Below are 15,796 nucleotides of genomic sequence, written 5' to 3'. Positions count from 1 at the left end.
ATGAACAGTGCACAGGCAGAGAACTCTGGCCTTGGAGAGTGGGGAGGAGGGGCTGGCCTGCAGGGACATCTTGTCACCCGAGTCTAGGTTTGGGGTGTGTGTGTGTGTGTGTGTTTTGAGGCTGGAGGGCAGTGGCGTGATCTCAGCTCACTGCAACCTCCGCCTCCCAGGTTCAAGCGATTCTCCTGCCTCAGCCTCCCAAGTAGCTGGGATTACAGGTGCCTACCACCACGCCTGGCTAATTTTTGAATTTTTTTTTTTTTTTTTTTTTTTTTTTTGAGACGGAGTTTCGCTCTTGTTACCCAGGCTGGAGTGCAATGGCGCGATCTCGGCTCACCGCAACCTCCGCCTCCTGGGCTCAGGCAATTCTCCTGCCTCAGCCTCCTGAGTAGCTGGGATTACAGGCACGCGCCACCATGACCAGCTAATTTTTTGTATTTTTAGTAGAGACGGGGTTTCACCATGTTGACCAGGATGGTCTCGATCTCTCAACCTCGTGATCTACCCGCCTCGGCCTCCCAAAGTGCTGGGATTACAGGCTTGAGCCACCACACCCGGCCCAATTTTTGAATTTTTAATAGAGACGGGGTTTCTTTCCTTTTTTTCTTGAGATGGAGTGCAATGGCTTGGTCTCGGCCACCTTCCGAATTCAACTCATTCTCCTATTTCAGCCTCACAAGTAGCTGGGATTACAGGTACCTGCCACCACGCCCGGCTACTTTTTGTATGTTTTTAGTAGAGATGGGGTTTCACCATATTGGCCAGGCTGGTCTTGAACTTCTGACCTCAGGTGATCTGGCAACCTCAGTCTCCCAAAGTGCTGGGATTGCGGGTGTGAGCCACTGTGCCCAGCCCTGGATTTGTTTTTATTGAGGTGAAATTCACATTAAATTCACCATTTGAAAGTGTTCAGTACACTTCACAATGTAGCAGGTAGTACGTTCATAATGTTTTGTTTTGTTTTGTTTTGAGATGGTCTCACTCCGTTGCCCAGGCTGGAGTTCAATGGCCGGATCACAGCAGCCTCAGCCACCTGGGCTCAAGGGTTCCAAGTAACTGGGACCACAGGTGTGCACCGCCACACCCAGCTAATTATTTTTATTTATGTATTAATCTAATATTTATTTTCCTGAGACCGAGTTTTGCTCTGTCGCCAGGCTGGAGTGCGGTGGCATGATCTCGGCTCACTGCAACCTCCGCCTCCCGGGTTCAAACGGTTCTCCTGCCTCAGCCTCCCCAGTACAGGCACGCGCCACCACACCTGGCTCATTTTTGTATTTCTAGTAGAGACAGGGTTTCACCATGTTGGTCAGGCTGGTCTGGAACACCTCAGCCTCCCAAAGTGCTGGGATTACAGGCATGAGCCACCGTACCCGGCCTTGTTTGTTTTGTATTGGCAAGATTTCCGTTCGTTTCCCAGATTGGTCTCGAACTCCTGGGCTCAAGCAGTCCTCCCGCCTCAGCCTCTCACAGTGCTGGGATGGCAGGCGTGAGCCACTGTGCCCAGCTATTTACACTGTTACGCAACCATCACTACCATCTATTTCCAGAACATTTCTTTTTTTTTTTTGAGACAGAGTTTTGCTCTTGTTACCCAGGCTGGAGTGCAATGGCGCGATCTCGGCTCACCGCAACCTCCGCTTCCTGGGTTCAGGCAATTCTCCTGCCTCAGCCTCCTGAGTAGCTGGGATTACAGGCAGGGGTCACCACGCCCAGCTAATGTTTTGTATTTTTAGTAGAGACGGGGTTTCACCGTATTGACCAGGATAGTCTCGATCTCTTGACCCCGTGATCCACCCGCCTCGGCCTCCCAAAGTGCTGGGATTACAGGCTTGAGCCACCGCGCCCGGCCTATTTCCAGAACATTTCTATCCCTGCCAAAGGAAACCCCGTCCCTTCAGGCATTCACGATCAATCCCCATCCCCCCACCCACCCCCGGGCAACCACTTATCCACAAATCCACTATGGATTTGCCTATTTTGAACATTTCGTATCGATGGACTCATACAGCCTTTTGTGTCTGGCTTTTATCACTCAGCATGTTTTCGGGGTTCATCCACATTGTATCGTGTCTCAGAACTTCATTCCTTTTTCTGGTTGAATAATATTCCATTGTGTGCACGGACCTCGTTGTGTTTAGCCACTCAGCCGAGGATGGACATCTGGATTGTTTCCACGGCTTGGCTACGGTGAATCTTGCTGCTAAGGACACACGTGTTCAAAGAAGGAAGGAAGGAAGGAAAGAGAGAGAGGGAGGGAGGAAGGCAGGCAGGCAGGCAGGCAGGCAGGCAGGCAGGCAACCCCATCTCTTCTAAAAGTTAGATCTGCAGGCAGGTCACGTTGTGTCCGAGCCTTGTCATCTGAGACCCTGGGAGACCCCCCACCCCCCACCCCCTGCCCCAGTCCTCGATCTCCCCCTTCCTCTGGCTGGACGGTGAGCCCTCCTTTCCTGCTACCCTGGTCCTCCCTTGACCTGGCATCAAGCTTGGAGCATGGCATTCTCGGGAGCTCCCTGACGCCAGGCGGAGGGGAAGCTTCCACAGCGCAGTCACCAGCGTCCAAGCTGACAGTCTCAGCAGGAAGTGCGTTCTTTGTCACCCGGGGTGTGCAAGGTGTAAGGTATCAGTTTCCAGACCCATGTGCCCAAACAGAGAGTCGAAGGTGTTTATTCCGGGAGGGATGTGGGTACCGCGCGGCAGAAAGACTCCCCCCAGCGGCCGCGGGAGGACAAGACGCCCTGTGTCCTCGGGACCCTGAGTCTGCAACTATGGGGAACTTGATACCGACAGGAGAACTTTCCGGTTCAGACGACCAACAAACAACCAGGATAAAGCCGGCCCAGGCAGTGCCAATTCAGGAAACTTCCCGAACACAGGGAGGGGCCGGGGAACCCAAAGGCAGGTGACCAATTTCTTTTTCTTTCTTTTTTTTTTTTTTTTTTTTTTTGAGACGGAGTTTCACTTTTGTTACCCAGGCTGGAGTGGCAGTGGTGCAATCTCGGCTCACCGCCACCTCCGCCTCCAGGTTCAAGCGATGCTCCTGCCTCAGCCTCCCGGGTAGCTGGGATCACAGGCACGTGCCGGCAGGTGATGAATTTCTATCAAATGTGAAATCAGGGCCGGGTGCAGTGGCTCACGCCTGTAATCCCAGCAATCTGGGAGGCCGAAGCGGGTGGATCACCTGAAGTGAGGAGTTCAAGACCAGCCTGACCAACATGGTGAAACCCCGTCTCTACTAAAAATACAAAATTAGCCAGGCGTGGTGGCGCGTGCCTGTAGTCCCAGCTACTTGGAAGGCTGAGGCAGAAGAATCGCTTGAACCCTGAAGGGAGGTTGCGGTGAGCCAAGATGGCGCCACTGCACACTCATCTCAAAAATAAAAATAAAAACAAATAAGGCCAGGCGCAGTGGCTCATGCCTATAATCCCAGCACTTTGGGGGGCTGAGATGGGAGGATCAGGTGAGGCCAGGGGGTTGAGACCAGTCTGGGCAACATAACAAGACCTCGTCTCTACAAAAAAAAAATGTAAGCATTGGGCCGGGCGCGGTGGCTCAAGCCTGTAATCCCAGCACTTTGGGAGGCCGAGGCAGGTGGATCACGAGGTCAAGAGATCGAGACCATCCTGGTCAACATGGGGAAACCCCGTCTCTACTAAAAATACAAAAAATTAGCTGGGCATGGTGGTGCGTGCCTGTAATCCCAGCTACTCAGGAGGCTGAGGCAGGAGAATTGCCTGAACCCAGGAGGCGGAGGTTGCGGTGAGCCGAGATCGCGCCATTGCACTCCAGCCTGGGTAACAAGAGCGAAACTCCGTCTCAAAAAAAAAAAAAAAAATAAGCATTAGTCTGACCTGGTAGCATGTGCCTATGATGCCAGCTACTCAGGAGGCAGAGGTGGGAAGGTCTAGGCTGCAGTCCAGCCTGCCCGACACAGCAAGAATCTCTCTCAAATAATAATAATAATAACAACAACAAACCCCACCCTCTTCAGGCCCACAAGACCCGCCCCCCCCACCTCTCCCTCTAGCTCCCCCTCCCTCCCTGGCTGCTACTCAAACACTCCAAGCTGATGTTTAGTTTTATTTATTTTTTTAAGACGGTGTCCCTCTGTGTCACCCAGGCTGGAGTGCAGTGGTGCGATCTTGGCTCACCGCAACCTCTGCCTCCCAGGGTCAAGCGATTCTCCTGCCTCAGCCTCCCGAGTAGCTGGGACTACAGGTGCCTGTCATCATGCCCAGCTAATTTTGTATTTTTAGTAGAGGCGGAGTTTCGACATATTGGTCAGGCTGGTCTCGAACATCTGATCTCAGATGACCCACCTGCCTCGGGCTCTCGAAGTGCTGGGATTACAGGCGTGAGCCACCACACCAGGCCCAGATGAAGATTCTGAGCGGGTGGCTGTGTCACCCCTTGTACTTGCTCCCGAGACCCCCTAGAGTCAGACATGGCCCCATGCAGAGTCAGACACGGGGCCTCCGTCTCTCAATGTCTCTGCCTATTCTGAGTCTCATCGTCTTTTCTTTCCCATCTCTGTCTCTCTGTCTCTCTCAATGTCTCTCTTGTTTACCGTCTCTGTGTCTGTCTCAGTATTCTTGTCTCTGTGCTCCTGTCTGTGACCCCCGTCTCTGAGTCTCTCGCTATCTCTCTGGGCCACCATCTCCCTGTCCCTCTGGGTCCCTGACTCTCTCCCCATCTCCGCCTCCTGCCCTGGCCTGGCCAGCTGGGGGGCAGGGGGTGACAGACAGGCAGGGAGCCTGCTGCTTGTTTCCCGCCCACGCTGGCAGGGAGCCCAGCCCCGCCTGCCACTGTTCAGGAATCCTCCAGCCTCCCTGGTCCAGGCCCCGCCACCGCCAGCCTCTCCTCCCAGCACATTCAGTCCCAAGCAAAGAGCACCGGGGGTGGGGCGGGGGTGGGGGCGGGGCGGGAGGGGGACACATTCCTGCTGAGCTCCAGTTACAGGACAGGCTGTCCTGGTGACCTCACCAGCACAGCCTCCTGATGGCTCCCCGTCCTGCTGGGATCAGTTAGACCTTCCTGGATGAGGCCAGAGCCCCTCTGCCAGTTTGTCCCCTCCCCACCTCAGGGCCTTTGCACCGGCTGTGGCTGCCACCTGGCACTGTGTCTCCCTTGAACTCCCCGAGACCTCTTCCGCCCACACATCTGAGCCCTCACGTCACCTCCTCAGCATGTCCCTTCTGTCCCCAAGCCAGGGCACCCCTGAGTTCCCCTCCTGCTGCCCCAGTGCATTTCACTTCCTGGTCCGCCCCACCCTTCCCAGGGTTACATATGACCTTGTTTGTTGCTGTGGTGTCTATGACACCGAGGCCCCACTGTGTGCCAGCGCCCCGAACACACAGTAGGCGCTTCAGTGAGGATTTTTACAGTTGACATCTTTTCCTGCCAAAGCTCAGCCTGCCCAGCCTCACCCATGTGGCTCCCCAGTTCCCGACCTACCCCACCCTGCCTCCACCACCCTTGCACCCCAATACGCCGGGATTTTCCAAGGCCCCTGCCTTGACCCAAGGAGTTCCCTTCACCAGCTGCACCTTTCTGATGGAAGCGGGCATTGAGGGCAGGGCGGCTGCAGTTCGTATGCACCCTTCAAGCCAGGGGCTGGGTCTCTCTGTCACTTAGGCACAGGGCGGTCAGGATGTACACACACAACACGCAAACACACACACACACACACACAAACACACACACAAAAACACACAAATACACACACACAAACACAAATACACAAACACACACACACAAATACACACAAACACACAAACACACAAATACACACAAACACACAAATACACAAACACACAAATACACACAAACACACAAACACAAATACACAAACACAAACACAAATACACACACACACAAATACACACAAACACACAAATACACGCAAACACACAAACAAACACAAACACACACGCACAAATACACACAAACACATACACAAACACACACAAATACACACAAACACACACACAAATACACACAAACACACACACACAAAAATACACACAAACACACAAATACACACAAACACGCAAACACACACAAATACACAAACACACAAATACACAAATACACAAACACACAAATACACAAACACAAACACACACAAATACACACAAACACACACAAACACACAAATACAAAAACACACACACACACACAAACACACACACAAATACACACACACACACACACACACAGAAGCCCGTCAGCAACTCAGAAACCAGCCAGTGAACTTGGGCACAAGCAGCCGGGCACGTGGTATTCACGGGGTGCTCACATGTGGAGCCCCCCAACTCCTGGGGGATGCGGTTACGGCCTGGATCCCACAGGAGGGTCCAGGCGTGGGCTCTGAACCCATGCCAGGGCACACACAAACACATCCAAACACATGCGTCTCTGCCCCCGCCTCCCCACCCGGGAGTCACCCCTCCCCGCCTTGTTTTTGATGTTCAGGAAAGTCCCCAGAAAGCATCAGGCCCAGGCAGGGGGCCAGGAGGAAATGGTGACTCAGCCGGCGGCCATCAGTGCCTGCCACGCTGGGCTGGGCGGCCCGATCTGGACTGGGCGGCCCGATCTGGGAGGATCCACAGAAAACAACAATAAAAGATGAGCATATGGGTGGGGGGGCAGAAGGCCTCAGCTCAAGAACAGTTAGGAAGGGGCTGGACCCCTGCGCTTACACACTTCAACTCTGCTGGGTCTGATGGACAAGTGGGGAAACTGAGGCATCGGGAACCAGTGGCTTGCCCAAGGCCCCCCAGCCAAGATGGGACAGGCCAAGGGATCCTTAATTCCTTAGCACAGGGGTCTTGGGAGTCTCTACCTGCCCTGCTTTTTTTTTTTTTTTAATTGTGAGACAGTCTCACTCTGCCCATCAGGCTGGAGTGCAGTGGCGTGATCTCAGCTCACTGCAATCTCCGCCTCCTGGGTTCAAGCGATTCTCCTGCCTTAGCCTCACAGCTAGCTGGGATTACAGGCGCCTTCCCCCACGCCCTACTAATTTTTTTTTTCTTTGAGAGGGAGTCTCACTCTGTTGCCCACGCTGGAGTCCAGTGGCACAATCTCCGCTCACTGCAACCTCCGCCTCCCAAATCGCTCAAGCGATCCTCCTGCCTCAGGCCCCTCAGCTAGCTGGGATTACAGGCACGCGCCACCATGCCTGACTTATTTTTGTATTTTGAGCAGAGAAAGGGTTTCACCATGTTGGCCAGGCTGGTCTTGAACTACTGACCTCAGGTGATCCACCCGCCTCGGCCTCTCAAAGTGCTGGGATTACAGCCGTGAGTCACCGTGCCCTGCTGTAATTTTTATATTTTTAGTAAAGACAGGGTTTTGCCATGTTGGCCAGGCTGGTCTCGAACTCCTGACCACAGGTAATCTGCCCTCCTTGGCCTCCCAATGTGTTGGGATTACGGGCGTGAGCCATGGTGCCCTGCCCCCTGCCTCAGGTAGAGCCAGGTACACTTTCTGGGTCCCTCTGTGGTCCTGTGACCAGGCCTGGCCAATTAGAGCCTTTTGTTATCACAGACAACAGGGGTTGGTTCAGGGGTTGGTCTGTGATTGCGGCTGGGCCAATCACACTACAAGTTTGGAGACTTCCTGGAAGAAGGCCTAGAAGTAAGGAAAACCATTTTGGACCCATGATGACAGCAGTGGATCAGAGTCCCAAAGACGCTGGTGAACAGCAGAGCAGGACTCACACAACCCCTGATCCCTGTGGAGTCAAGGTGGAGCCAGAGGGAAGGCTGGGGGCTGGAGGGTCCTGAAAGGCCTTGCAGAAAGAGAGGACATTGGAGTTGGGGCTTTGATGGGTGAAGAGGAGTTCACCAGGGAACTAGGGAAAGGCATTCCAGGCAAAGGAATGCCTTCCTCCCCGTGTGACCGGTGCAAATGACAGCACCCCTCTGAGCCTCAGTTTCCTCATCTGGAGCTTGACTTCATTGGACGTCAAGGTGAGGACTGGGCACAGAGTGGGTGCAGCGTCTGTGGGGCTGCAGGGGGGCGCCGAGGCAGCGGGGGAGGGGTAGGCTCACCCGGAACGTGCCTGTCAGCAGTTCCCAGCCTCTTTGAAAACAGGAAACCGGCTCTCGAGGGAGCCCCCAGCTGCGCTTCCTGAGTCTCCACGTGACGCGCGCGCTCGGGCAGTGGAGGGAGACACACGTGCTTGTGTGTTTGCAGGCGGCCTGGAATATCGGTGGAGCCGCCTGTGTGCGCGTGTGTGTGCGCGCGCGCGTGTCCGGCCGCCCGTGGAGTTGCTGGAGGCGTGTGCACACACTCCCGTTACCTGTGCTCACGTGTGGATCTGTGCGTCTCAGCCGACGTGGGAAGCAGACGGTCTGCTGGGTGGAGCCCTTTGGAGTCTGGGTCTAAGAGTTAAGCCTGTGTGTCCGTCAGCAGCGGCGACTGCTGTGTGCTGGGACTGACTCCAGCCTGTCTGGTGGCCCCAAGGCCTCTGAAACCCGGGTCAGCCCTGATTCCGCTGCCGATGTCGGCTTCACTTACCTATTTATTTTGAGACAGGGTCTTGATCTGTTGTCCAGGCTGGAGTGCAGTGGTGCAATCATAGCTCACTGCAGCCTCGACCTCCCGGGCTTAAGCGATCCTTCTGCTTCAGCCTCCCAGCCACCTGAGAGTACAAACAGAAGCCACCATGCCCAGCTAGCTTTTTGTTTTCTGTTTTTGTTTTTGTTTCGTTTTTTGGAGACGGAGTCGTTCTCTGCCGCCCAGGCTGGAGTGCAGTGGCACGATCGTAGCTCATTGCAACCTTTGTCTCCCAGGTTCAAGTGATTCTCCTGCCTCAGCCTCCAGAGAAGCTGGGATTACAGGCACACACTACCACACCTGGCTCATTTTTTGTATTTTTGGTAGAGACAGGGTTTCTCCATGTTGGCCAGGCTGGTCTCGAACTCCCAACCTCAGGTGATCCACCCGCCTCGGCCTCCCAAAGTGCTGGGATTACAGGCGTGAGCCACTATGCCCAGCCTTTTTTTTTTTTTTTTTTTTTTCTTTAATTTTTTGAGGGAGTCTTGCAGGCTGGAGTGCAGTGGTGTGATCTCGGCACACTGCAGCCTCCACCTCCCGGGTTCAAGCGATTCTCCTGCCTCAGCCTCCTGACACCTGGGACTACAAGCATTCACCAACACACCCAGCTAATTTTTGTATTTTAGTAGAGACAGGGTTTCACCATGTTAGCCCGGCTGGTCTGGAGCTCCTGACCTCCAGTGATCCACCTGCCTGGGATTCCCAAAGGGCTGGGATGACAGGCGTGCGTCTCCGGGCCCGGCCCCTTTCACCTCTTTCACAAAAGCTGCCCCACTCTCTCTCCCAGCTCCTTTCAGTCCCTTCCTTGCATTTCACAGTTCGTGATTACAATTGGCAGGTTCAGGGACTGTCTTCCACCTCCCCTCTGCACTGGGAGCTCCAAGAGGGTGGGTCACAGCATGCAGTAGGTGCTCCATAAATGTACTGGCCGGACATAGTGGCTTATGGCTGTGTAAAGCACTCTGGGAGGCTGACATGGGAGGATCACTTGAGGCCGGGAGTCTGAGACCAGCCTGAGCAATACGGTGAAGCCCTATCTCTCCTAAAAATTAAAAAAAAAAACCAGTTAGCCTGGCATGGTGGCACACATCTGTGGTCCTAGCTACTGGGGAGACTGGAGTGGAGGATCACGTGAGCCCAGGAGGTTGAGGCTGCAGTGAGCCGTGATTGCACCACTGCACCCCAGCAGAACTGGACCCGGCCTCTAAAGAAAGAATATGAGAAAAAATTCACTGTGAGAAATCAGAGTGCAGGGTCCGCACAAGATGCAGGGAGCCAGGAACGGGGAGGCAGAAGACAAGGGCCCACCCCCTGTAACTGCTCAATTAATATCTGATGGAGGCCGGGTGCGGTGGCTCATGCCTGTAACCCCAGCATTTCGGGAGGCCGAGGCGGGCGGATCACCTGAGGTTGGGAGTTCGAGACCAGCCTGACTAACATGGAGAAACCCCGCCTCTACTAAAAACACAAAAATTAGCTGAGCGTGGTGGCGTGTGCCTATAATCCCAGCTACTTGGGAGGCTGAGGCAGCCGAGAGGCGGAGGTGGCCGTGAGCCGAGATCACGCCATTGCACTCCAGCCTGGACGAGAGCAAAACTCAGTCTGAAAAAAACAAAAACCAAAACGTGATGGATTAATGAAGCTGCGAAATGAGACCCTGACCCCACTGGTCCTGGCCTCCTAAAGAGGAGTCTTCTGGCCTCATCCCTAGCCTCCTGGCCCCAGATCGCACTGTGTGGGCAGCCTCTGGACCTCGCTTGCCAGGGCAGGAGCAGAAGCCCCCGCTCAGTTACTTGCACACCGGCTTCTCCCACGAAGTCCTGACATCACAATTTCAAGTGCCCTTTCCTTCCAGACTCCAGGCCTGGAAAGGTCTTTATTTTGGCCACTTCAGCCCATTGCATAGAAGGCATTCCAAGGTTAGAAGGGATCCCATCCCTGTGTCCAGGGGGAGCATGTCCCTCCTCTGCTCACACACCCTCCATGGCTCCCTGTTACCCTCAGGAGAAAGTCCAGCTCCTCAGCGCAGCGGTCGCAGCCCTGCCTGAGTGTGGCGAGAGCATTTTTCCTTCGCCTGATTCTCAGTCACTCTTTGGGTCTCATCTGGGTTATGTTTCCCAGTACTGACCCCTGACATAATCCCAGGACACACTAACTACGGTCAGAACCAAATGTTTGTTGCATTAATCACGTCAGAACATCAGGCTGAAGATGACTTGTTTTTTGTTGCTAAGAGACAGTATCTGGCTCTTTCGCCCAAACTGGAGTACAGTGGTGCAATCACGGCTCACTGCAGCCTCAGCCTCTGGGCTCAAGCAATCCTCCCACCTCAGCCTCCCGAGTAGCTGGGACTACAGGCACCCAGCACCACGCCTGTCTAAGTTTTTTGTTTTTTGTTTTAAATTTTTCATAGAAACAGGTCTCACCATGTTGACCAGCCTGGTCTCGAACTCCTGGACTCAAGCAATCCTTCAGCCTCTGCCTCCCAAAGTTCTGGATTACAAGGCATGAGCCACCACGCCCGTCAGAATAGGACTTTCACAAAGTAAAGAGATTCACAGTTTGTGTCACATGTGAACACTGTGGACCATTGACTATTACCAGGGCATTAAATTCAGTACAAAGAACAGTGACTGCCCAAGAGCTTAGATCAGGAATTGGCAAGCATTTTCTATAAACAGCCAGATAGGAAATATTTGAAGCTTTGCAGGCTACACAGTCTCTTTTGCAATTATTACTCTACTCTGCTGCCGTTTGACAGCATTCACCGGGCACAGTGGCTCACGCCTGGAATCCCAGCACTTTGGGAGGCCGAGGCAGGTGGATCACCTGAGGTCAGGAGTTCAAGACCAGCCTGGCCATCATGGTGAAACCCCACCTTTAAAAAAACTTTTTAAAAATGAAAGCATTCATATACAGTACACGAATAAGCAGGCATGGCTGTATCCCAGGAAAACTTTGTTCATGGACACTGAAGTGTGAATTCCATGTAATTTTCACATGTCATGAAATAGTCTCCTGCGGTAGTTTTTCAGTCATTTTAAAATGTAGGCCAGGCATGGTGGTTCTCACCTGTAATCCCAGTGCTTGGGGAAGCTGAGATGGAAGGATCATTTGAGGCCATGACTTCAAGACCAGCCTGGGCAACATAGGGAGACCCCGATCCTTACAGAAAAATTTTTAAAAATAGCTGAGCATGGTGTCCCATGCCTGTAGTCTCAGCTATTCAGGAGGCTGAGGTGGGAGGATTGCTTAAACCTGGGAGTTCAAAGCTGCAGTGAGCTATGATCTCACCACTGCACTCCAGCTTTGGTGACAGAGTGAAATCTTGTCTCTAAAAAAAGGAGCCATGGCCAGGTGAAACCCCGTCTCTACTAAAAATGCAATAATTAGCTGGGTGTGGTCCCAGCTACTTCGGAGGCTGAGGCAGGAGATAAGCTTGAACCGGGGAGGTGGAGGTTGCAGTGAGCCAAGATCACGCTGCTGCACTCCAGACTGGGCGACAGAGTGAGACGCCATCTCAAAACAAAACAAAAATGGGTGGGGGTGGGGGAAATAGTGAATCCTGTTTTGGGGTCATGGTTAAAGCTAAAGTTTGCCAACCCCTGACGGGTCGTAAGTGTCACGACTTGTGTTTACAGAGTATCAGAGCTTTGTTTAAAGTTACCAGCTGATAAAATATGAGGACAGGTTTATGGCTAACAGGGTTTGATCACTGACAAGTAGCAAGTATCAGGATTAGTCTTTTTTTTTTTACAAAGTATCAGAACACAGCAAGTGCTGATGGCTGATCAGGTGTCCGGTCTGGGTTTAAGTCCGGCCCTTCCTCGGGGCCCTGGCACCGCGCTCACCACCAGCTACTGTCCACTCTCAGGACACTGTTTACCAAGTATCGAGTGACAGGCCGATGGCAAAGTATGGGGTCACAGAGAAGTCACACCGCGAGTTGGGCACTGTGACAACGTCTCTAGATGCCAGCTGTTTACAGTGACAGGAGACCGGCTGTTTACAGGGGATGAGTCAGCCCTAGTTCCAGACACCCGAGTCCAGATGGCGGGTGGGATTGGCCCCTGTCCAGGTGCTTACAGGGTACTGAGGTCCTGGCAAGCCGGGCTTCTCTCCCGCAGCCACTTGTAGCCAGGGTGGGGAATGAGGCAAGCCTGAAGGCTCTGGGACCCACGATCCTGGTGATACTCTCCTTCTGCTCACCCCTGGCTGTGCTGCCTCCACACAGCCACACTCAGGCAGGGCTGCGACCGCTGAGCTGAGGAGCTGGACTTTCTCCTGAGGGTAACAGGGAGCCATGGAGGGTGTGTGAGCAGAGGAGGGACATGCTCCCCCTGGACACAGGGATGGGATCCCTTCTAACCTTGGAATGCCTTCTATGCAATGGGCTGAAGTGGCCAGAATAAAGACCTTTCCAGGCCTGGAGTCTGGAAGGAAAGGGCACTTGAAATTGTGATGTCAGGACTTTGTGGGAGAAGCCGGTGTGCAAGTAACTGAGCGGGGGCTTCTGCTCCTCCCCTGGCAAGCGAGGTCCAGAGGCTGCCCACACAGTGCGATCTGGGGCCAGGAGGCTAGGGATGAGGCCAGAAGACTCCTCTTTAGGAGGCCAGGACCAGTGGGGTCAGGGTCTCATTTCGCAGCTTCATTAATCCATCACGTTTTGGTTTTTGTTTTTTTCAGACTGAGTTTTGCTCTCGTCCAGGCTGGAGTGCAATGGCGTGATCTCGGCTCACGGCCACCTCCGCCTCTCGGCTGCCTCAGCCTCCCAAGTAGCTGGGATTATAGGCACACGCCACCACGCTCAGCTAATTTTTGTGTTTTTAGTAGAGGCGGGGTTTCTCCATGTTAGTCAGGCTGGTCTCGAACTCCCAACTCTACAAAAAGAAACAAAGTTAGCTGGGCATGGTAGTGTGGGCCTGTGGTCCCAGCTACTCAAGAGGCTGAGGCAAGAGGGTGGCTTGAGCCTGGGAAGAAGTCAAGACTGCAGTGAGCTAAGCACCACTCCAGCCTGGGCAACAGAGTAATAACCTGTCTTTACATTTCTTTTTGAGACAGGATCTCACTCTGTCGCCCAGGCTGGAGTGCAGTGGTGCGATCTCAGCTCACTTCAACTTTGTCTCCTGGTTCAAGCGATTCTCCTGCCTCAGTCTCCCGAGTAGCTGGGACTACAGGCGCACACCACCACGCCCAGCTAATTTTTGTATTTGTAGTGGAGACGGGGTTTCACCATGTTGGCCATGCTGGTCTCGAACTCCCGACCTCAGGTGATCCACCCGCCTCGGCCTCCCAAAGTGCTGGGATTACTGGCGTGAGCCACCGCGCCTGGCAGATTTTTTTTTTTTTTTTTTTTTTTTTTTTCTGAGACGGAGTTTCGCTCTTGTTACCCAGGCTGGAGTGCAATGGCGCGATCTCGGCTCACCGCAACCTCCGCCTCCTGGGTTCAGGCAATTCTCCTGCCTCAGCCTCCTGAGTAGCTGGGATTACAGGCACGCGCCACCATGCCCAGCTAATTTTTTGTATGTTTAGTAGAGACGGGGTTTCACCATGTTGACCAGGTTGGTCTCGATCTCTCGACCTTGTGATCCACCCGCCTCGGCCTCCCAAAGTGCTGGGATTACAGGCTTGAGCCACCGCGCCCGGCAGATTTTTTTTAATGTAAAAATAAATAAAAATGTAAAAGAAAAGGCTGTCTGTGGCTTCCCTTGCTCTCTGCCGTGTCCCTCTGACCACGTGATGCCTGTTCCACGTCGTAACACAGCAAGGAGGTGCTTGCCGGATGTGGCCTAACCTTGGAAAGCCAAATCAACTTCAGCTGTTTGTGCATTACCCTTCTGTGGCATTCCGCAAAGCAGAAAGCAGGGAAGACCGTTGTTTCTCTGAAATTCAAAGTTAACAGGGGCCTGGATGCGTATTTGCTAAACCTGGTACCCCTGTAATGAAGCCTCCTCATCACACACACACACACACACACACACACACACACACACACACACACACAAATCTTAGAATTAAAAAATTAGCCAGGCATGATGGCGCATGCCTGTAGCCCCGAACTGGGGAGGCTGAGGCAGAAGAATCACTTCAGCACAGGAGATCAAGGCTGCAGGGAGCCGTGATCACACCACTGCATTCCAGCCTGGGAGGACAGAACAAAACCTTGTGTCTCTCTCTCTCTATCTCTCTCTCTCTCTCTCTCTCTCTCTCTTGAGACAGACTCAACTCTGTCGCCCAGGCTGCTCTGCATTAGCGCAATCTTGGCTCACTGCAACCTCTGCCTCCTGGGTTCAAGCGATTCTCCTGCCTCAGCCTCCCAAGGGACTGGGATTATAGGCACACACCGCCACACCTGGCTCATTTTTGTGTTTGTAGTGGAGGCGGGGTTTCACCGTGTTGGGCAGGCTGGTCTTGAACGTCTGACCCCAAATGATCTACCCACCTCAGCCTCCCAAAGTGCTGGGATTACAGGTGTGAGCCATCACACCTGGCCAAGACGTTTTCTTTAAAAAAAAAAAAAAAAAAAAAAAAAAAAAAACAAAGCCGGGCATGGTGGCTCACGCCTGTAATCCTAGCACTTTGGGAGGCTGAGGTGGGTGGATCACCTGAGGTCAGGAGTTCAAGACCAGCCTGGCCATCATGGTGAAACCCCATCTTTTAAAAAAAAAAAAAAAAAAAGTATATAAAATCTAGACAAGACCTACCAAAGGGAGATACTCATTGCCAGGACCCTGTCCCCATTCATTCAAATGAATGAATTCAAATGAGTGAATTGTAGGGTCCATCCAGGAGGACTTCCTGGTGGAGGTGATCCCCTGACTGAGTCCTGAAGGCAGAGGTTTGCAGCTACAAGCAGGAGGCAGAGCATCCCAGGCAGAGGGCACGGCACGTGTAAAGGCCCTGGGTGGGAGGCACTGTGACGATTCCAGAGGCTGTCTTCGTGCCACCTCCAGCTCTTTTCACAATTTGCCAGCTCAGTTGATAAGGCTGAAGATAAGTTTGGGACAGCCTGGGTCGCCTGGCAAGTTAGGCAGAAATGGCATCGTACCTGCCCACTCTGGGGAAAGGACGCAAGGCCCGGGGGAGGGGGAAGCAGGATGATCGATGAGGCCGCAAAACCAGACACCACCTCTGCCCTGGAATTTCCCGAGCTGCTGGCCAGGTAGGTCCTCCTGTTCCACGTGGCAGAGCGAGAGCAACGAGACTTGGCCTTGGGCTGCTGGGTGGGGCGGGG

Source organism: Saimiri boliviensis, chromosome 14, assembly GCF_048565385.1.
Source record: "Saimiri boliviensis isolate mSaiBol1 chromosome 14, mSaiBol1.pri, whole genome shotgun sequence".
In the NCBI taxonomy this organism is placed as follows: Eukaryota; Metazoa; Chordata; class Mammalia; order Primates; family Cebidae; genus Saimiri; species Saimiri boliviensis.
This window is presented reverse-complemented; position numbering follows the sequence as displayed.